The sequence below is a fragment of the Protopterus annectens genome, chromosome 1.part0 (assembly GCF_019279795.1).
Source record: "Protopterus annectens isolate FY-2018-M chromosome 1.part0, PAN1.0, whole genome shotgun sequence".
Lineage (NCBI taxonomy): Eukaryota > Metazoa > Chordata > Ceratodontiformes > Protopteridae > Protopterus > Protopterus annectens.
Window position 1 is genome coordinate 1,803,821,157 of NC_056725.1, and position 23,803 is coordinate 1,803,844,959.

Below are 23,803 nucleotides of genomic sequence, written 5' to 3' on the forward strand. Positions count from 1 at the left end.
GAAAAGCTGGGAGATAACAGGGCAGTGTTAAACAATAATGTAATCTGTAGCTGATGAGGGTAGTAAAGCATGAAAGCATTTTTTGAAATGTAAGGTAAAAAAGCACAACTATAGTAATATTTAGCATCTAGGCTGAAGTATGTGCTTTCTATGTCCTAGCTTACTTGATTAATGATACTAAAGAATCTTTAAAAATGTTGAAGTATATTGCAATGGCATCGGTTGGATTTTCCCATAAGCTGATGTCCTGGCTTATGGAAAACAGACTGTTGGTGCAGGACTGATCAAGTGGATACTGACAGAGTTGAACTAATGGATTTGAGATAAGGAAGACATTGTTTAAGAGAATTTCAAATCTGAGCATCATTTTTGGTAGATCTGTCTGAAGTTTAGCAATTAACTCATTAAAGGGGAATGAAATGTAATTTTGTGAGAATGCACAATAAAATAAGAAGGAAAAATAAAAACATGGCAAAGAAATAGTGTTAACATTGAATATCCTCCCAAGAGCTTTAACTTTAGAATTTGGTAAGAATAAATGCTCAGAAATGTTTTCTTTTTTCAATAGAAGTCAGTGAATATTTTTCAAAGAGCTAGTTTTTCAAGTTAATGGTTGACTGAGTATATCCATATTGCTTTCTATACTTGCAAGGGGGATATGGATAACAGTTAAACAAGTAGTAAAATATTTAGGTGCAAGGACTAGCAATAGTATGTGCTTTAGCATCTGCAACCTTAGTTTTAGGGTGGATAATGCCTGTATAATCATCTGTCAATTTGGAGCAGTGGCTCCTATTTGGACGAGGGGGTAATGTTTTGTTTCCACAAATGTATATAGTTGCTATAGTCAAATTTCCCTAAGGATATAAATATCAGCCCAGGACTCCCTTAAAGAGGGGCTATTAGCCTAGTGGGACTAACCTGTTCAACAAAGATAAAATAAAAAAATATATATATAAAGACATACATTGTCTGTTTACTGTGTGTGTTATAAGGACAAGAGAAGGATTGTAGTGATTTGAGCTGTTGGGAAAATCTGACATGAGCTCAAACAATGGTGTGAAATTGCAACTATATACATGTTTTGTTAGTCAATTATTGCAAGGAAAGCATAAGCTGCTAGCAATAAGAATATATTTATATAATGGAAGTTCAATGGATTATAAATGACTAACACTGAAATGACAGAATTGCTGCATTGTCAATCTTAACATGAAATATAAAAAGCACAGAAAAAAGAGTGCAGAACTATACTAAGAAATGTAGGATGTAAACTGTCATGCTCAGGAAATGCATTTGATGAGTTTAATAAAAAAGAGAATTTCAGTGTAGATATTCTGCAGAATATCAGGGAAAAGGTGTGTTAATATATTGAGAGGAAAAGGGGCTCCAAATGTGGTTGTACAGGAAAAAGACAACAAAGGAAGATTTGTGACAATAAGGGAATATTGCAGGAAAAGAGGTGCACCTTGACATGTGTGTGTGTGTGTGTGTGTGTGTGTGTGTGTGTGTGTGTGTGTGTGTGTGTGTATGTATATATATATATATATATATATATATATATATATATATATATATATATATATATATTCTAAGACTGCAGGTATGGACCTTAGAATAATTTTGGGAGAAATAAGTTTTCTGCAGGGAATTTCTGTTTACAACTGGCAACTGGAATTTAATGCTTAGCAGTGGGGATATGCCAAGGGGCCCTAGAAGGGAAAGTATACCTAGAGAAAGTTGATTTTTAAAAAAGTATATAAAAATATTTGATATGGAGGATGTTATTTCAGTAGCAACAGTTCAGAGGTAGTTTATATATTATTCTCCAAGATAAAATAAGTAGTCTAGGTCGAACAGAAATGACATATGAAAGGAGCATGCACATTTGGTTGAAAACTTTGAGACTTGTCTAATAACAATATTTGACGATGTATCTATATGAGCTGATATAAAGATACAATGAGCAAAAGTAAAAGAGGCTTTAGTGTTTTCATAAATATTTATTAAAAACATGGGCATTTCACAAATGGATAATAAGTAAAATTCAAGAGTTATTAAGGCAGATACAAATTGTTCATGAGTGGCTAGCTAAAGATGGGGTAAAAATAAACATGACTCCAAAAATATAGCAGAAATAAGACAGAAAGAGAGTTGAGAGAAAAACAAAAAAGTCATTTGAAAGAAATGGCAAAAGTTAAAATCTTGCAGAGGAAGGTAAGCCTTACAGATCAAGAAAGGGAACAGAAATTTTAGAGTGCTGAAAGGAAAACAATTACTTGGATTATGCACATGTTTACAAAAACAACAGTTAATTGTTTTTTGACAATAATCCTAGAACACAGAAATTCTTAGTATAAAGACTTAAGCAACTGAAAGCAGAATGAACTGGGACAGAACTCATGGACCCTTTGACAGGATGGTTAATTAGGAATCCTGAGGAAATAATGGAGATATTTCAGCAATGGTATAAAAATCTATATACAGTAGAGGAGGTTTGAAATCAGGAAATATACACTTTAGATATTTATTCCCAGTTTTGGTGCAAAAGCTGAAAAATTAACAATCAGAATAAATAAAGAAGGCTTACAAACGTGGTGTATAACCAAATGGAAACTTTCCAGTAATGGAAGGAACTTCTATAAAAATATGGAAGCTAGGAGGAAAAACAGGCAAAACTGTAGAAGGTATTGTTTATTAATGTTATGAAAGGAGAGAAATACCTACATTGTGGAAGAAGGTAGTAATAGTAGTATTAAAGAAAAAGGGATGGACCCTGCAGATCCAGCATTATATATTTCAATTTCGATCCTGAATCACAGTAAAAAGTGTCTGTGTCTATATTAGCTATGAAATGGCAAGCTGTCACAGTGCTTATAAGTATTGATCAGTGTAATTTTGTATAAAGGAGGCAAACATTTGACAACATTAACAGATCAATGATAATCAGTAGGAAATGAAATAATAAAATAATTATTGTTGATTAGCAGGTTAGCATTTGTATTCCTAACTACTATACTAGGTTTAACACATATAATACATGATGGAGAAGACACAAAAACAAAGGCTGGAGGAGTTCTTTATAAAATGTTGAGTTTTACTATTGGGACTAAGCAGGGGTGTCCTCTTCCCTTCTTCCATTTGCTATCTGCTTGGTACCTATAGACAGAAACATAAGGGATTCAAAGATTCCTAGATTTCATTAGTGTGGTGGTTAAGAAAAATATCTCTTTTTGTAGATGATATTACATTGTATTTGATTATGGTGCTCCGGGATATATATATATATATATATATATATATATATATATATATATATATATATATATATATATATGTGTGTGTGTGTGTATGTATACATTTATATTTTATATATAGATAGATTTTTTGCAACTTTTTACTTCCATTGCCTGCTCACCATCAGGCTCCCCCGTCTTGGTCTATCAGCCTTTTTGTCTCCATCACAAGGTAACAGCTGACCAAGAGGGGTCATCAGGCAGCCATATGGGGTGGTTCAAACATATTTGTTTTTTCCTCATCCTTATCATGCATGCACATAGCAAGTTACAAAGGAGAGGCATGCAAAGGACTGTCCATGAAGAGCAGCTCCTCACCTCCACAAGCAACATTTCTTTCAAGCAGCCATGCCCCTCCCCCATAGCACAAGTGTCAGTCTCTGCAGTCTCCATCAGAGAGATTGTAGTGTATGTAACCCCTAATTCTTCCTGGGAATGGGCCACACCCCTTCACACTTCCCCTTCCCTGCCTAGGGCCTGTATTGCTGGGGCCACTAAAGAAACCTTGACCACCTGGGTCACTCTCAGGGCTCCATCCCTCTATGCCATTCAGCCAAGATAGGGTGCTGCGGGATATTTTATTCAGTGTTGAGGGGGTTAAAAAATTAAAAAAATGAAATGATTGATTTTTTAATTGATTTGATTGATTGATATATATAAAAGAAAATTCAAAATGTCTAAATGTGTCCCCCATTGAACTGCTGAGGTGTGAGGAGGTACCTGGAGAGATGGAAGAATGTTCTTTGTTCTGTTCTCTCTCCTCTCTTCTCTCTTCGTGGTGAAGAAGGTTATTTTAAGACAGTCAGAAGCATTTTCAGGATATAAAACAAATGAGAGAAAATGCAGACTTGTTGTTGTATCTTTCGGCTTTTTCCCGGTTAGGGGTTGCCACAGCGGAACTCCGGTCCGCTAATGATTGGCAGTAGATTTTTACATACCGAGTTGCCAGCCCTGACGCACAACCTTCAACGAAGGTACGCCCATTCACGCATGTCTCCACACAGAAGACGCTTTCGCTGAGAATCAAACAGGACAACGTCTTACTGTGAGGCGACAACGCTACCGCAGCACCACCACTGCAGCAACTAAAAGAGTATATTGACAAATTATTGCCTGCACATGCATTAGTTCAACAATACCCACATTTATAGGGGACATGAAAAGATGTAGTATTGAGGAGAATGGATTAGGAAGGATTCTGTTATGGCAGTTAATATATATAGGAATGCATCAAGAAGAAGATTATTAAAAAAAAATAAGAGATTGGAAACCAATGAAGATGGACATGGACATAGACAATAAGATACAGACAGTGAAAATGTTTTTTGTTCCTTTGGTTCTGTACATAGTCTGGAAGTACTTTTATCGGCCACAGGAAAAGTTGTGGATGACAATTAATAAACAGTTGGAGACATTTGTTTAGGAAGGGTAGAGGGCATGAGTAAAGGGAGACAAACTAATTCTTCCTGTAGAGCAGGTGGTTTAAGATTATCAAATCTAAAGGGAAACTTTAAAGCTATGCAACTGAGACTTACCCATATAACACAAGCAAAGGGCTATAGATTAAAGTGGAAAAGGATGATGGTGGGGCAAGGTGGAAATACGAGAAATGCACACAGATTAGGGATTTAGAAAAAAGCCCTTAATGAGAATAGAAATAATTCTATTTATAAATTGTAAGACAAAATTTTAAAGACTAAACCTGTGAGGGAGTGGAGAAAGCTAATTTTGAAAGTAGGAATACATACAACTATGGGTACAGAAAACAGATAAGAGATGGCAGGGAGTAGTTGCTAGAAGGGTAGGGCAAAGGGGGCAGATTTCCCACGTGTAAGATGCTAGGGACCGTGCTTAGCAGTCACTGATAAATCTGTAGTGCAGAAGCAGGATTAATTTCCATGCCAGCATTTCTGAATGCTGGCAAATAAATGAATGTTGATACTGCTTTTCTGGTCAGGACTGAAGCACTTCAGTGCTTTGTGTGTTGTATAAGTTGTAACAAGCAGTTTGCTCTAGTTTTTAAAAACAGAATGTGTTTTTTATTCCTTTTTATTTTTCTGCTCAACTTGCAGTTGAGGGAAGCAAAAAAGAACCCGGCTTGCTCCTTAGGTCAGAAACACCATGTCAGATAGTAGAAGGCCACCCATTTTGATCCTCAAATTACAGGTTAGCGGCACCACATTGGGGAGTCACACTAAGCACTAGAGGAGTCAGTCATGGCTGTGGTAGAAACTTAACAAAAGAAGCAGTCTACTGGACAAAAATAAACTGGAAAGGGAAAATGACAGAGTGGGAAGAAACCAAGCAGATGTTTGAACTCTGGATCACAAAGTGCCTACCATATCAAAGACTGGAGGAATAAAGATGAAGAGGGAGTGAGCGAGAGGGGAATATTGAGAGACCAATTCTAGGAATGTTTCCACAGGAAACAAGATCAGAAGATGATATTAAGAAAGGGATAATTAGTAAGGCATATACAATACTGCTTGATAACTATAAAAGCAATCAAAGGAGATTAGAAAAAGATTAGGAGAGATGATTAGAACAACAAACTACAAAATAACTAAAGGAGGACAGTTTTGAGGCTTCTAGTAATGCCACAAAGTCCAGACGATTTAGGACATTTACATTTATTTATTTATTGTCATTTGTTAACTGGGTTGGTGCAACTGAGCCAATGGCTCGTTTTCAGTGGAGACCCAAGGAGAAAAGCTCCAATTATAATTACAATCATTCCAAAAAGGAAATAACATCACAAAAGGAATTTATGCAACAAAAGATGTTAACACAATTAAACTGTTTTGTACAAGTTTTTATATAAATGTATTTATGTACGGTATCAACATGGTGGTGTGGAGGCAAGGAGAAAAAAGGAATTATTTACTCATAGAGGGAGTTGGAAATGTTTTCCAAGGAAGAGGGGCAAGAAGAGAAGAAAGAGAAACGATGGTGAGTATAAGGAAGTGGTATTAGGAAGAAGGTAAGTAGGATCAGGTTGGAGCTAGACAGGGAAAGGAGCAGGTGTTCTGTAGGTAATGCTTGAGTGCTAGTTTGAATTGGGACTTATGGGGGATACTTCTTATATTGTGAGGAAGGCCGTTCCAGGAGTGAGCAACTGAGTATTTATATAATGACTTGCCAATGTTTTTCAATGGTTTGTATATGTCCAGAAGATTTTTGTTTGATGAACGTAGTTGACATCAGGGGTTATATTGCGACACAATGTTAGAGATAGAGGGGCAGGACATGGGGTTATAAAGAATTGAATGTATTATATGCAGTTTTGGAAGGAGAAGTTGTTTTGGGAATTCAGGCCATTGCAAAGATTTAAGGGCAAGGCAATGATGGGATTTATATGAGAGGTTAGTGACAAATGTAACTGTTTTATTATAGGTTTGTTCTCGTTTGCTGAGAAGAGAATACTGAAGGTTAGTGAGGACCAGGGCTGCATACAGAAGACTGGGTAAGAGGAGCGATAAGGCTAGGGAGGGTTTAGAGGAGTTAGAAAGAAATTTATGATTTTGGTACAACATGCCAAGCTTTAGGTGTTTTTTTTTTTTTTATGTGTAGATTGATATGCATGTCGAATTTTAGTTCATCATTGATGGTAACACCAAGTATTTTGGTGTGTAGTTCGGCTCTGATGATGGTGTTGTTGAGGGAAGTAATGAAGAAAGATGATTTATGTTGTGCATGGTTTTTAGGAAGGAATAGCAAAAGTTTAGTTTTTTTGGGGGTTTAATATTAATTGATTGTCAGTGAGCCAGATCTCAATGGAAGTGAAAGTGTCTTGGGTACGAAAAAGGAGTTCAGGGATGGCGTGGGCAGTGGTTATGAGGGTGGAGTCATCAGCATATTATTAAAGGGTTGAGAGGTTACTAGTGGCGTGTAAGTTGTTAGTAAAGAAATTTAACAAGAGAGGACTCAGGATAGAGCCTTGTGGAACTCCAGTGTTGATGGGTAGAAAAGGAGAGATGATTTGGTTTGCAAGAGTATAGACTGAAGTCTATTAGATAAATAACTAGAGAACCAGGATATAGAGAGGGGAGAAAGATGAACTCAGACAGTTTAGTTAATAGTTTAGAGTGTGAGACAGCATCGAAGGCCTTAAAGAGATCAATGAATAGACAGGAGAGATGTAGGTTGTTATCACAGGCTTCTGCCACAGTTTGGGTGAAAGACAGCAGTGTGGTAGATGTGCTGTGATGGGGGGTCTAAAACTGTGCTGCGTGGGAGTTAGGAGATAATTTTCAAGCAAGTGTTTAGCTGGGAGTGAACACATTTTTCAAGTATCTTGGAAAGTGGGGATAGTATAGCTATTAGGCTATAGTTTGAAGGGTCATTGGAGTCACCTCCTTTGTGGAGAGAGATTGTGTAAAAGGATTTCTATATGTTGGTAATGAGAGCCTCGGTGACAGAGCAATTTATAACGATACAAATAGGGTAGGCAATAGATCTGGCTGCAATTTTAAGGAAGTGGGGAGGTAAATTGTCTACAGAGGGTGAGCAAGGTTTGAGTTTGTTCAACTGGGATTTAATAAAGGAAGTGGGAACAGGTTGTAAGGAGAAAGTATTAGAGGAAGAAGGACTGTGAGGTAGGGGCACAGAAAAGGTAGTGGAACTGGGTTGAGTTAGTCTGAGTTGAGTTGAGTTTACATGTAAATGTTTAGACAGTTACTTTAATACCCTAAATAGACCTCAGAAAAGTTTCTGTCAAGCAAAGAGCAGATAGCAGAGATGTGAAGGGAATGAGACAGGAAAGTAAGAACACATTCTTTTGGAATTTGTGGAGTTAAATGAGTTTAAGTACTTTCTACAGAATGTCTTGACATGAATATTGGGATAACACAATTATATTAGTTAAGGAGATAATGCTATTGAGTTGATGTTTTGGTTCAGAACTGCTGAAACATAGAAAGGTCTTATTAAATTTAATGTTACTAGCAGCCAAAAATGCAATTATACAAAACTGGAAATGAAGATTAAACCAGCTGTAAATGCAATGCTGAATATTACAAAGGCAATAAAAAACACAGAGCTGGGACCCTGCAATCAAAAAGGCTTAGAATGATACAAATAACTTATCTTGTAAGGTTTCTGCATTACATTATGATTTTCTAATTCTCAGACCACTTTACATCTGAGGTTTTACTCTTGTGGTGGCCCTTATCAACAAGAATGGTCTTGCAAGTGAAACATGCTAATGCGGATGCCTGTAGCTATGGTTAATGATAATTAACCATGTGCTCTCACCTGGAAATGTCTGTGGATCACTTAATCAACTAAAATTTTACTCTATGAGGAAAAATTAGTGTCAAAAGACAGTAGTCACCCATTCACTTCTATGGGAACACTTGTGGTACATCTAAGTCCAGTGAAGCAGTGGGGTAAGGTCTATGTGTGTGTCTGTGTCTGTCTGTAGGGGAACAAATGAGACTGAATCAATGTGTATATGTGTGTTTGCCTGCGTGGTCGCAGAACAGTAGGTAGGTAGGGGATGTTGAGACTGTGTGTGTGTGTGTGTGTGTGTGTGTGTGTGTGTGTGTGTGTGTGTGTGTGTGTGTGTGTGTGTGTGTGTGGGTGTAAAAGCAAGTGGTCAACACCTGTTTCTGGATGAGTGGATGTGGTTGTGTGTGCATATGGGGAGGTATGTGGATGTCTTGGAGTGTTTCTATGTATAGGCATGGATATTTGAATGTGTGTGTAAGTGTCTTTGCTAATGTGGTGATGGACTGCTTGGGAGAACACCAGCAAGGTCAGGATGAATGGCACAGTGCTTGATTCGGAGACATTATTGAGTGCTAATTAGGTGTTTCTCATTATGGCTATACCCTGCCTCCGAATTTCTTCCTGTCATGCTAATTGACCATCCTGTGCTGGGCAATTAGCATGGGTGGACAGAAATTCTCTTAATCCCAGGGGTGATCATAAAATAAATAAATAAATAAATGTGCATTTGGGAACATGTATACAAAACAATGCTTGGATAGATGACTAAAATGGGCAGGTTGGTAAAAAAGAGTGTATGACTTTTGCAATGGAAAACAGTGATGAATATTTATGATAAGACATTATATTTATAATGCATATCTATGATACTGGAAATTTTTATTGATATATTTTTCATTGTTATTTATGTATGTGAACTCATGTTATAAATCAGTAATGTGACGAATAAATAAAATTGTTTAAAAAAGGACATCTCCGAATTCTTGGTTTCTTTTTTTGTTATGCAGGCCAATGGCATTGGCAGATACCAGTTTAATGGAAATCATCCTTTAGACTAGCAATGTAAAGACATTGGCATCACTAGCAAATGGACTCATAGTCCCACCTAATCTGCAAAAATATACTTACAGACTGAATATAGATGTCAGGAAAGCCCCATACTGAAGGCATAAAACAGCCTAGCTTATGACTAAAAAAAGACATAAAGCTTGGACTGAGATATCACAGACAAATCATCTGCAACATTGCCAAGGGGTTCCTTCCTCCGTGGACCCAACTGGTCAGCTGTGGACAAAGCCCATCCTAGAGACTTAAGGCCTCTCTACTGGGCCCTTGGTAACTTCTTGTTAACATAAGTAAAATCAGTAAAACAATACCTTTATGTGATCCACAGTAGCCAAACAAAGCTAGCGAGTTGTGCTTAATTATCTATAAACAATATCAACTGTTCTAGGGAAAATATGACTTTGCATAGCTTGAAATGAGTGCACTGGAGTTACTGGGCACGGTTGATTGCACTGATATAGGACAACTATGAAATGGCATGGAAAACAACAAGGAATTCTCTTTAATAATAGGATGACACTTAGAGAAAAAAATGTCTCAAAAGTTTAATCACAACTCCCTTCACTACAGGAGAGGGCAGAGAGAAGGAAAGGGAAAGTATGAGGAAGACTATCATGTAAAGAAACCAGGGAACAGGTGCATGCACATCCACATGAAACATCTCACATCACAGGCAGTTAAAGAGTATATTGTCATGTAACTTGTCACTATACAGAGTCAGGAAGGCTACAATTCCACAGCTGCCAGACTAGAATAAAATAAACAAGAAGATATAGCAGGACTGTGAAGATAGAAGGAGTTCAAAGGGGAAAAACAACGAGACCTAGGGCCATTATTTTATTAAAAAATAGACTATTAGCTTCAGATGATGGCAAAAAGAAGGGACACAGGTGGCAATAGCAGTCACTTCTGCCTCAACTTAACTGCTGTAGCCTTGAAGCAGCTTCATGGGATAGTTATAGGTGCAATTAAGTTACACTGGCATGTATACTTTGTTCTGCACTTGCATTGTTACAGATAGTACTGGATTTTATTTATTTGTTTCATTGAATACTGTGGTCTCTGTCTCTCTGCAGTTAGCTTGCTAGAAGTGTAGCCCCTGGTTTCATTGGGGGTTATTGTTGTTTCACTTCTTTGCTATTCGGTGTTTAACTCTTAGCCTAGAGGGTTTCTCTGTGCCTTATAAGTGTTAGTCATATATATGTGTATTTATTTCTGCTCAATATCTGAGCTATTTGTCCCTATTCTTGTTGTGGTATTAATCTTGGTTGCTTTGGAATTGCCCACCCCTCTTGTAAATTTCTGTTTGAACACTCCTCCTGGGCCCATCTCATTTGTTCACTCAACTGAGTACAGTGAGATCTTATTTTGATTTCAGACACTCCTACCAGTTCCCATCTCTTTAGCTCTATCCACTGTGTACAGAGAGAGCATTTGGGAAGGACAACCCCTGTAGTCTCTTAATCTTGCTTTCTTCCATCCATCTCCACTAACAAAAAAAAAATAATTTATACTTTATTCAGCTGCTCTTACTGTAACTGTCTTCTACCTTCTTTATTACCTTAGTTTGATTTTAAGTGTTCAAGTGCTCTTATTCTGCACTTAAAACTGGTTGTTAGTAGCCTGATTAAATTTGTCTGCTATTCTAAGCGTCTTAGTTTTGGTTTTAGCACTTGTTCTTCAGGCCAGTTATTTTACATTTGGGGTTTTTGTGGACAAACCCTCATCAAACCCTGCTCTCCCTAAGTCCACCGAGTATTCACAGCACTATGTCTGGACAATTCCCATCAGTTTTCCCCTGCCAGTCTGGTCAACATGGGCATACTGAGACAGTGTAGCAACTGCCTTATGTTCACGGACAGTCCCCTTCTCCTACCACATAATTCTTCTACTTGCGAGAGCTGCTTCTACATCAGTGAGCTGGAATCCATGCTCTCTCACACCACAGTCAGTACTCCTGACAAAGAGGATATTGCCAGTATAAGCACCACACCACACCACCCACATCACAGAGCTACACACCCACCTATGCAGGGGTCCTCAACAAAAACTTACCTAAACAACAGAAACCCCCAAAACCCACTCACAAACATTCCACACACAATGCCAATCACATCGCACAAAGTAGTCAATACACCAGTGTCTCACAAACACAGCCCAGTAGGCATAACAATAAACCAACACAGCCCATAAGGCATAACAATAAACCAAACATACTAGTCATTGGTGACTCAATAGTGAGACACACTGATGTCCCCCTTACCAGGCTCGACAAGGAGAAGGTCATGGTCAGTTGTCTGTCAGGTGTCAGAATCTGCCACATCACGTACGCACTTGGGTCTCTCCATAACAGGTACATCTCCACAACAGGTACAAATATGACTCTGTCATTGTCCATGTTGGTGTGAAGGACTTGAGACATATCTCCCTGGGCTATATGAAGAGAGACAAGTGTGAGTTCTCAGAATATGCGCTCCAGGCAGGTGTGACCCTAGCCCTGAGCAGCATCCTACCTTCACCAAGAATGATGACACAATACCAACAAAAAATAATGGACTTCAACAATTGGCTTAGTTTCTGGTGTCTTTCCAAGGGGATCCAGTATCTGCCTGGGATGACATGGTTGACAGACCTCATTGCTTTTCCAGAGATGGCCTACAACTGTCACCCTTGGGGTTCCAGATTTTGGCCAGGGATGTTGTCTCCCCATTGTGTCTTTTTTAGGCTATGTCCCAAAGACAAATCTTCCAACATGAAAGATCTGTCAAAAAGCAAATTGAAGATCATGCTGCTCAATGCTAGGAGCCTTATTCTGAAAATGCACTCACTGGAGGCTCTCCTCACACTGGAAGATGCCAATGTCTGTGCAGTCACGGAAACTTGGATCAGGGCGGAGGACAGCACCCCTGCCTTACCAACCTATACCTCATTCCACACTTTCTGACCTCAAAATAAGGTTGGAAAAACTAAGGGTGGTGGAGTCTCTATCTTAATTATAGACAGGCACACCTTCAGACTTGTTTACCAGCATGATTCACTGGAATTACTCCAGGTACAACTGACAGTTGGCAAGTCCCCCCTCCATGTCTAAGGACACCCACTCCTCCTACCTGGACCTACTTGACTCCATCAAGGTACCCCCTAATGCCCTGATCCTTGGTGACTTCAACTACCCCACCATAGAATGGGTGAACTATTCTTGCATTAATGCACTCACCCAGTGATTCCTTGACTTCATCAGCTCTAATGCACTAGATCAGCTGGTCTCATCCCCCACAAGGGGAGATAACATACTGGACTTGGTTCTCACCAACATGGGTGACAGTTGCACCAGTCCCATAGTATGTTCTTCCCTGGTGAGATCAGATCATTAGTCTGTCTCATTCGAAGTTCCTATCCCACCCAACCCCTCCCCAGCTGTAACCAGGCTCAAAAAAACTTCTCAAAAGCTGACTACACATTCCTAAGGGAAGGTATCAGCAGCTTCACACCAACGCTCCCCTCAGAGGATGCAGACAACTATGCACAGTATACCAGTGCAGTATACAAACACCTGTACAACTGCATGGACTCAGGCATACCCAACAGAACTAAAACCTGCTCCTCAAGGAAACACAAACCTGTCTGGTGGATATCCTCTATCAACAGGCTTTACAACAAAAGGAAGAAACTGTTGTCCAAGGGTAAAAAAAAACAAATTCCAAATCAGAAAATCTCCCTCCTCTGCCTCAACAAGCAAATTGATCACTAGTGAAAAGCTCCAAAGCCAATTATGAGTTGAAACTTGCCTTTGAAACAAAGGGAAACCACAAGTCCTTCTTCAGTTATGTTAGGAACCTCCATGACAAAGCCTAAGTTTATTCCGAATTAGTATTTAATAGTACCACTTACATTGATCCTGCCAACTTAGCCAATTTACTAGCTGATAGGTTCAGTGCAAACCTTACCCCCTTATCACCCCCCAAGGCCCAGTCAACATCCCTGATACTTGTCCCACACCTCACATCTCACATCATAGTGTTAAAGGCACTATCCAAGGCAAAAAACACAGCTTCCATGGGATCTGATAATATCTCAGGCTGTATTCTGAACCAGCTCCAGCAAGAACTAGCTTCGCCACTGAGCACCCTATTCAATCACAGCCTAATTACAGGCTTCATTCCAGCAGTGTGGAGAACCACCATTGTTATCCCCTTGCACAAAGATGGTACCACTACTGACCCGGGAAACTATCATCCCATTACCTTGACAAGTCTGATCTGTAAAGCTATGGAGCATATTATTATGGAACTCATAAATAAGGACATAGGCAATCTCCACACACTCGACCCTACCGAATTCAGATTCATCAGGGGCAGATCTTGCCTATTGAACCTAGCTGAATTCTTTGAGACTGTCACCAAGGCCCTGGATGAGGGAGTCAGTACATACAGCTTACATTGACCTGGCCAAGGCCTTTAATACAATCACAGTCCCCCACTCGGGCATCATTCAAAAGCTAACACAACTTGGTGTTAATCCCTATCCCATCAGATGGGTGGCCAACTGGCTCACAGATAGGACCCACAAGGTCAAAATAGGTGCCACCACCTCCAAAAGCAGACCTGTCACTAGTGGTGCTCCCCAGGCATCTACTTCTCAGAAGTCCAGGGAAAGACCAAGGGCCTGTGGCTGACCAAGTCTGCAGATGACTGTAAGTTGGGTGTTGTCATTGACTCCCCAAATTACATTAACATACTGCAAGAGGGTCTCACAGCTACAAATAACTGGTGTCAAAGTCATAGCCTTAAGGTAAATGCAAAAAATGTATTATTACACCATTCGGCAAAAACACGGCACCTATTGATTACCACATCAGTGTCAACCCCATAAGCACACAATCCATGGTGAGAGACCTTGGTGCTCAGGTTGACAACAGTCTGACATTCAACCATCATGTGGTGGCTGTGGTCAGAAAAGCCTTTTACTTTGTTCATCTCAAAAGTAAAAGGATTGCATCCAGCAAAAAGGAGGTTATTACCTCTCTGTACTCCACCCTCAATAGACCTATAGTATAGTATAACACCCCGTTTGGTATGTACCTCTCCAAACACCTGCACCAACTCGAAAGGCCACAGAAATACCTCACAAAGAGAATCCATGACCTCCAGCACCTGTCTTATGTGGACAGTCTTAAATCACTATCACTTTTACTCGGTATCATAGAGATTCCTCAAAGGTGATCTGTGTCTCACCTACAAGGCAATATCAGAACCTGCTCTACTAGACATGCTCCACATCCATAAGTCTAACTCCTAGAGCATTACCCACTCGATAGGCCTAACTCTAATATGCAACATCAACAAAACCTGCTGGAGAGACAGGTTTCTCTCCCAGAGGCTGCCTCGTCTCTGGAATAGACTTCCCATGCATGTCAAACAGAATACCTCACAGACCCTCTTCAAGCACAAGCTTGATGAGTGAATGGGAAACCACAAATTGTCCCAAGGGTTCCACCTTTTTCCCTCATTGACAGGGGTAACAGGTGCTGACTGAGGTTTCTTTTTTGGGGATAATCTCTTGGCTAGGCTTATAAGGGCCCCAGGGCCATTAGCCTAGCAACTCCTATGATCCTATGAAATGAACCACTCAAGATAATCAGTGGTAACCTAATCTAAATATTATATTATAGAATATAAGGGTAATAGAGCTGCCAAGCATTCAGACCATATCGTTATGCCGTTGAACACATTAAATAAGGATTTTTTATTCAACAAAGATGAGGTAATAGGTGGAAGCATCTCATCTCTGCTGGATATACAGCAAATGATCAACAATTGTGAAAAAGACAAAGGAGTAACAATTATGGAAAGGGATGTGACTGGTTACAAACCTAAATGTCACAGGCTTATAATGCAAGTCCCCTCCTTACAGACAAGGGAACTACCCACACAGGAAGTATACTCAAGCCTCCATGAGCAAATGGGACACTTTATGATGGAACCACAAATCATACTAAATGTTTAAGCACATATCAGTCTCAGCATCAGAACAGGCGAAACTGTGAGTATGTTACTCATTTAGAACACAAATATCTATAAATCTCCACTGGACATCACTAGTAATTTGGCCAGAGTATAAACAGTGAAAAAAATATGTAATTATGAAAAACTAACCACAGTTACACTCAGATGATAGAATGTTACATGTTTTACCTATAATTTTAGAAGTGGTAATAACATTGCAGAAAATGCAATATACTGTGATAGCAGATAATAGAATAAACAAACACCCATTCATTTGTTCACTCATTCATATATACCTACAGCCAGCCTTTCTCATTCAGTCATTCATTGCACTATGTTAAATGTCAAACCTTGTAACATTTTTTACTGTGTTGTAATTAAGAAAGTAATAATGCTATACTGTTAGTAAAAGCTCCAAATACCATTACGTTTGATACCATGTAGCAGCAAGCATGCAAAATGTGTCAAAGGAAACTAATTGTAACAATGGGTTACAATTTTCAATAATGCAGCAAATGTCTTCCTGCTAAGATCACTGTACACTCAGTGCATTTTGTGAAGGAAGGCTGAAGAAAAAATCAAATTACATATATACCTTGATTTCTGAAACTGAATAAAAGCAAAATATATGACTGATATATATATATATATATATATATATATATATTTTGAAATTCATGAGTAGCTGCTCTATACCTTGGGACACAAGGATGGCTAAGGGAATAAGACGAAAGACACAATGAATATATACTTGAATAGATTTAAACCCTATTCTTAGCAGGAACTTTAAATAAAACTGTCATGACTTGAACACTCGTTTCACACAAGATAAATAAGTGAATGATGGAGGAATGTACAACGTTTACTCCCCTGACGCATTTGCATATGATTTCTAAACAGTTTGTGCATTCATTCTAACCCCAAACCACTCATGTGACAGTTACAACAAGTAATGTTGGACTGATGATAATTATAAAGAAAGAAACCAGGGAATATATGTAAATGGAAACAATGTAGTTTATTTTCTTTTCTATTAATGTGTGTTTGCCTAAGTCTTAAGTAATAATTTAATAAAGATGTTAAAAAAAAGAAGTAAGCACTGATGATTTGGAATGAAATTGCCACACCCAATGCAGTCGGGATTAAGCCTATGAGCTTTCTTAAACAAATTGCTTCCAGTAGTCCAGGATCCAATTTCTCCAGTCTATATTTGTTTACTGTTTGACTATGAGCAAGTCTCTTAACTATGCTCTGTAACAAAGGGGGTATAAGGCAAGGCTCCTTAATTAGTATCAGTAATTACCTATGAATCTGTTTCTCTCTCTTTCTCTCTGTTAAACATCCTCTTTATTTTTCTAAATTATCTCTGACTTACATGTTCATTAATGAAAGTCATTGTCAACTTCTAAAGAATATATTGCACATCAGACATATTACATATGAGTTAAGAAGTCAAAATAATGTACACTCACAACAGAACCTTTTACATTCTAGCCACCACTGAAAAAGCATTTTATAAGCTGGTACCTGTCTGTTGGAATTCTGTCTCTATTAATGTACAAAATGCAAAGGACCTTAATTCTTTCCACTCACAGCTAAAAACTTAACTTATGGATGAGTATAAATGCAAATGCTTCGATGACCCAAGCTAAGTACTCCCCTCTCTTCCTTAATTCTAAGGTTATGTTTTTCTGTAAAATGCAACATGTCAAGATGACACATCTCTCTTGTTATTTGTATTGTCAGAAGATGAGCCTGGTGCCATCCGCTGATCTGGCATCTCTCTCAAAAAACAAACAAAAAAATTCTGTAGCAAGCAGTTGCTACAGTTTATACCATATGTGGAGAGCTACAGTACCCACTTTTAAGGGTAGTACAATTTAACTGATTAAATCAGAAGTGGTGTGTCTGATCAGCAATTATTATTTATACGATAGACATGATTTTGTAAGCTTGTAAATATCATCAGTATACTGATGTTCCAAACGATCTTACTCTATGTTGAAAAAATAAACTTTAGAAAAGATGTGCAACTAAAAAAAATAGAGATCTTCATTTGTGACATTACATTCTGTTACCAAGAGAGTGCAGTAGTGACAAAAGTAAATGCTTTTAAGCTCTTTACTGCTACATTAAGAGTGTGAAGTAACAGAAAACAATTGGACTATGCCCTTCTAAATCTGATTTATTCAACAGCTGTCCTCCTCTTGACTGGCAACATGTAGCTTTACATAACAAAAGCACCCTGTATATTCCACTTTCTCTCAAGTAAGAGGGTTTGCTTTCTAATTTTAAGCTGCAAACTGCTTGAATAATGTTCATATTAAAACTTATTTGTATGTGAGGCTGTCTTCTTTCAGAAATACTAGTTTGTTGATAGTCATGCTGATTTTAGGACATGTACACTATTTTAAAAATGCAATCAGTGGTAAAACATGGATGTGATGTAAAATCAGTCTTGCTGTGCGCCAAAGGAGGAAAAAAAGATAACTGTGCAGTTTGCGTAATAACTGACTCCGTTTTGAAGCAACACGATGTTAGTGCTTTCTATATTCTTGTATATTCTTTTTTCCAAGTGCAGAAGGTCACCTGGACCACAGTAGGCATCTGAGCGGGGTGAGTCTGGGAGCTGTTTTACACACCTGATAATGTCTTTGTCAGAAATACTAGAATAATTTATGGGGAGAACAGGGAGTTTTATGTGTATTTATTTATTTATCTATTTAACATTTGTTTATCGAGAAAGTCCAACTGAGCCAGAAGAACCCATTTTCAGTGGAGGCCCAAGGAGAAAAGCTACATTATTACAAACTGTATGCATAAATTCTTGGAAACATACAAGTAGTATTGTAGCAAAGAAAAATACAGAGTGGCTTAAGCTGCTATAACAGATGGTCAATACGTACATTTGAATTACACACATAGGTTAACTTATCAATACATAAAGAAATAGCTATTAGTAAAAATATCAACAAAACGACACTGCACCGGACTACAAAAACTACTGCGGCAATAAACGAATGAATGTAATAAAACCCAACTATACTTCACCGTAACAGCATGCATCCCCGTTTTGTATTTAGTAATGTCATTAAGGGACAATGCATGAGAGCATCAAGGCTGAATCCCCTAGAGAAGAATTTTAGAGAAGAACTGGATGATTTATATATTAGGTTAAGACAGCGTAGTTATAATGACAGAGAGTTAAGTGTAGTATTTGACAAAATGGAAGAATTAAGGGACACAAGAGCTGTACCGTATTTCTCAGATGGTGGAAATGTGGATGAAATGAGTCATCAAAACAGACCAAATGAATTTTTGAGGGTCCCGTTGTTTTATACAGCTGATGTAGGGATAGTGAGAGATATAATAGTGAAGCATTGGGACACATTACTATTAGATGAGAGAATAGCTAGTATTGTGGGACCATCACCAATATTTTCATTTAAAAACAGGAAGAATCTGAAACGTATGCTATGCCATCGACCTTTACATAAGAAAAGTATAGGTAGGGATGGTGGATTAACTAATACCTTACCGTGTGGCAATTGTGGGCAGTGTTGCTATATCAATACTGAATGTGAATTTATACATCCTAAAACTAGAAAGAAGTTTGTTTTCAATACACATACAGACTGTCAGAGTGAAAATATAGTATACCTTGCCAAGTGTTCCCAGTGTGAGGTATTCTATATTGGAAAAACGAATAGGAAGTTACGTGAGAGAATCAGAGATCACATTTACAGTATACGGACAGGCCATACCCATAATGCACTTGCAAAACACATAGGGAAAATGGGACCATTGCATAGTTTCAGTTTTATGGTTTTGCAAACAATTGAGGTTACATCAAGAGGTGGGGACATTAACAATTTTACAGAAGAATGTGAGATAAGATGGATAATACGACTTAGAGCGGATGTCAGCCCAGGTATAAACGACAAGGTCCCACTGAAACCAGTATTAAAGAAAAGGAAGCTATCTATTAAATAAATAGGTTACAGTAAATGTTGCCCTACTTCATAGAGTGCCTATAGTTTATAAGAATTAATTTTCTGTATTTTTAACGTTCTTAATTAAATAGACATTTTATAATAGTTCATGATTTTAGTAGTTACAGTTTAAAATGTCGCGTTTGAGTCTATAGTGAAATTCATTAGACAGTTAAGTATGTTAGATGTTTCAATTGATGAATTTATATTATGCATATCTTTGTACTCAAATATTTATGTATCTATGTATTTATTTTATATTTTTATATTTATATTTATATTTATATTTATTTACATATATGTATTTATTTGATGAGCTAATCTCATATATTGAATGAAATAATGCTTGTATGAATTTTATTACATCTTAAATGTCAGTGAATGAGTTGAAGGAAGTGATGCATTGAAGGAAATGATGTAATGAATGGTTTTAATTGTCAACCAATTGAATTTAAATAAGTACTATTTAAATGGAATAGATGTGGATTACTTGTACTGTCTGATGAAGCCGAATGGTGAAAGCGCTAACAATAAATCTTTTTTGGAGTGAACTCTGCTTGGAGTATTTGCGTGAAGCACATTAGAGCTATTTTGTATTTAGAGTTCAATTTGAAGTTTATGGAGAATTGTCCTGCTGTACTTTGAGTTGGAGACGGTAGCTGTGGCAGGAACTTTTACCCTTGAACAGTGTTGGGTATTAACGTTTGGAATATATTTTTGCAGCCTGGTGACTACTGTGGCGACTGTTGGGTTTTATTAGTAAAAATATGATGTAGGAAGTAAGAGTAAAACAGAGGAGAGAGATGGGGAAAAAACAAGAAAAGAGAGACAGAAAATTGAGAACAATGGTAAGTAGTAGAAATTAAGAATTAATGGTATAATCAGCTTGGGGTTGAGTTGTATTTGTGCTAAAGAGGTACAGATCATTTGGTTTGGTGCATAATAAAGGCATGGTTACATAATGTCAATGAGAACAAATTAAACACATTATATATAAAAAAATCAAGGCCAATTAGAAGAGGTTATAATAACAGACATACTATACATAAAATAAGCAGAGAAAACACTCAGAAGGTAATATTTGCCACTGAAACAAACTAACACTTTATTAAATCTTGAACAAGCATTTGCCTTGCAGTTTAATAAGCCCTTAATGATTTCCATTAGTAATCATGATTTTTTTCTTTTGACTTATTTTACAGCTTTTAGCTCATGTTGTGTGCCTTTTTGTTTTTATTTTTGGAATTTCTAATAAAGTTTATACTTTAATCAGAAATACAGAGAACATTTTCTCATGCTGTGTAAGTGAAATAACACCTTGAAATAAACATTTTATACAGATTATCTTTGCAGTGCACTATAAACTGCTCTTGGTAAAGTTGAAATAAGTAAATACTCTACAGATATGCAGTTAAATTATCATTCTTGTATTAACTACTAATTGTCATAGTTCGTTCTGATTTAAAATGTTGTATTTCTACTTATATCTTAACTGATTTAGCTACTTATCTTTCCTGACATTGCATTCAATACACAAACAAACAAACAAACAAAAAAAGAACAAGAAAACGAGTCCAGCTTCAGCACAATATGCAGTTAACCATTTCTCTCTTCCTGTCTTTTTTTAATCTAACCTTTCAGCAACTCAGAAAAGTCATGTGATTACTGTTTGTAGTGTTTCAGGAAATACAGGATTTAGTTATACTCACAATGAAACCATTATGAGGTAAGTATGTATTATAAGACACATTAGTTTCATACCAGGATGGCCGAGTGGTTAAGGCGTTGGGCTTAAGATCCAATGGATATATATCCGCGTGGGTTCAAACCCCACTCCTGGTAACTATTTTGACAAAGTTGCAAGATAGGCACTTCAGTTTAATGTAAAATAAAAATGTGACAATGCTTACTTTCCTGGTATGCTTGGCAATGAGTTCTGCATTCATACTACCACCAAGTAACAAAGCTGTCATTTACGACATGAAGTAGGCACATACAATCATTTCAATGAAATCAATGATTTAGTAAATTCGTTTATCCAGCTCTAGTGATGACATCAAATTCCAGCTTTCAGGTTTTCACCAAAGTGGTAATTTGCTGATTTTTTTTTGTCTATTGAGACTTGTTTCAACAAGCATTTAAGTTAGATTTTTAATTTCATTTCCTATGCTTTCATGTTTTTACCATGCTGTCATTATGTTTATATTTTTTTCTGCAATCTGATGTATTTTATTTTTATTTTATTTTACATTTTTTGACCGGGATAGTCCGACTGGATGCATGTCCATTTTCAGCAGAGGCTGAATATTTGTTATATTGCATACTGACATTGTATGTCTTTCCATATCTTTCAGACTCCAGGGGAGAGATTCAGGGACAACGCTCCTGAAAATCAGGGATGCATAGAGAAAAATCAGGGCTATCTAATGAAGCATAAATTATGTATATTCTTAGACAAGGTAGTCAGAGTTACAGAAAGTAAAATCACACTGCAGTATCACAACATGCCCTCTGTAGAAATGCTATCAAAAAAGCTATAGCCATCATCTTAGCACATACAGTTGTTAGCTTGTCACAAGAACCCCCTAGTATGATCTCCATAGGATCCTTAGGCATGCACAACTGCTTCTATTCATGGTTGGCTATCAACCTAATGGGAATCATCCAGGTCAAGGAAGAGGCAAAACTTCTAAGGGTTAAAAAAATACATGTGACCTTCAGTCTTCCACTTGTACGAGAGCTTGGCTCATGAACCACAGACACTGGACTGTCAACAAAACAAGCAATCCAATATAATGCAGAGTAAAAGCACACAGAAAAGAACACAATAACTCAAAAACTGTATAGAAAAGTATCTTTGTCATACTAAGAACAGCAGTTACCAGTATTATAATGCTCCTCTACAGAAAACTAAAAGAGAGTTTAATCGTACATTCTCAAGATTTGTACATATATATTCAATATGAAGAAGAAAAAAATACACTGCTAGGAATATTAAAGTATACTGTAGGAGTATAAGAGGTTCAGAAAAATATATGTTTGCAGGGTGGTTCAACTAGTATATGCATATATTTAGAAAACAAATACATAGGTAAGATGTTGTGGGGAAAAAGTATTTGTAAGTAGCCTTTCTTCTATGGTGAGACTGATGGTAAATCATTAATAGTTTTTACAGTTTCTAATATTAATAAGAAGGGCATCTCAGTGTTTTATTCCAAGGACTAAAAAGGCCTGTTCTAAGGTGGTAAGAAATTCTATGTGGTCTGAGTGAGCAAGAGTTGTTTCAAGGTATAATATGATGGCAAGTTGTGGAGAGGGGACAATAAGAATTAAAAAAAGAGAAGATCAGAGCTTTCATTACTAGGAAGCAGAGTGTGGGGATCTCACTGTTTTAAACAGTCCAGGGCTAGTCATCCTAGTAATATTCCAAGTAACAATACGCATCCTATTTTTAAAAGAAAGAAAATCACATCTCCTCACCCTCTGTGGATACATCCAAATTGTGCTTGGATAATAAGAAATAGTTAAAAAAAAGCACCACGGAACCTTAGCTAACATCAGTTATTTAAAACTTAGTAAACCTCCTCCAATTAACTCAGTCAGAACTAAACACAACAAAAATACATTTTCCAGCCAAACAGAATCATGTCCACACAGTTATATTTCAAAAGCAAAATTGTTAAGTATTACTTGATTCTCCCAGAAATGGAACACAAATGCTCCTAGTCCCATCATTGTTAGTCCCTAGTTGTAGTTCAGTAGTGGTCCTGCATTTCACTACATTAAAGAATCAGTAACCTTGTAATTGTCTTTTAGAATATGTACCATTAGAAAAGTCTCCAACATCATTTTTAAGATATTTGTCACGTGTCATGAAGCATCTACGTCACTTACATGCACTGTGATAGTGACTATAACCTGGGCCAAATAGTCTTAACTATAAAGAGAAAATTAAAATAAAATCCACCCAATCTCATTATATCACACATCTAGCTAACCACTATTGCAGTACAAATTAAAATACTTTTTTTTTTGTTGTGTCTTTCGGCTTTTCCCGGTTAGGGGTCGCCACAGCGGAACTCCGGTCCGCTAATGATTGGCAGTTGATTTTTACGTACCGAGTTGCCAGCCCTGATGCACAAACTTCAACGAAGGAAATTAAAATACTGATCTACAGATATTCAGAAAACAAGTACCATCATGCATTGCATGATAT

General features: G+C 37.4%; 1 long non-coding RNA gene and 1 other non-coding gene across 2 annotated transcripts in view; one reads left to right on the forward strand and one right to left on the reverse strand.

Moving 5' to 3' along the window:
• The window catches only part of LOC122800101, a 321,903-nt gene that overhangs the window by 177,232 nt on the left and 120,868 nt on the right, over positions 1–23,803 (reverse strand). The window lies entirely within an intron of this gene.
• TRNAL-UAA lies at positions 21,347–21,429 on the forward strand. Its single transcript has one exon. It is a non-coding gene; the product is annotated as a tRNA-Leu (tRNA).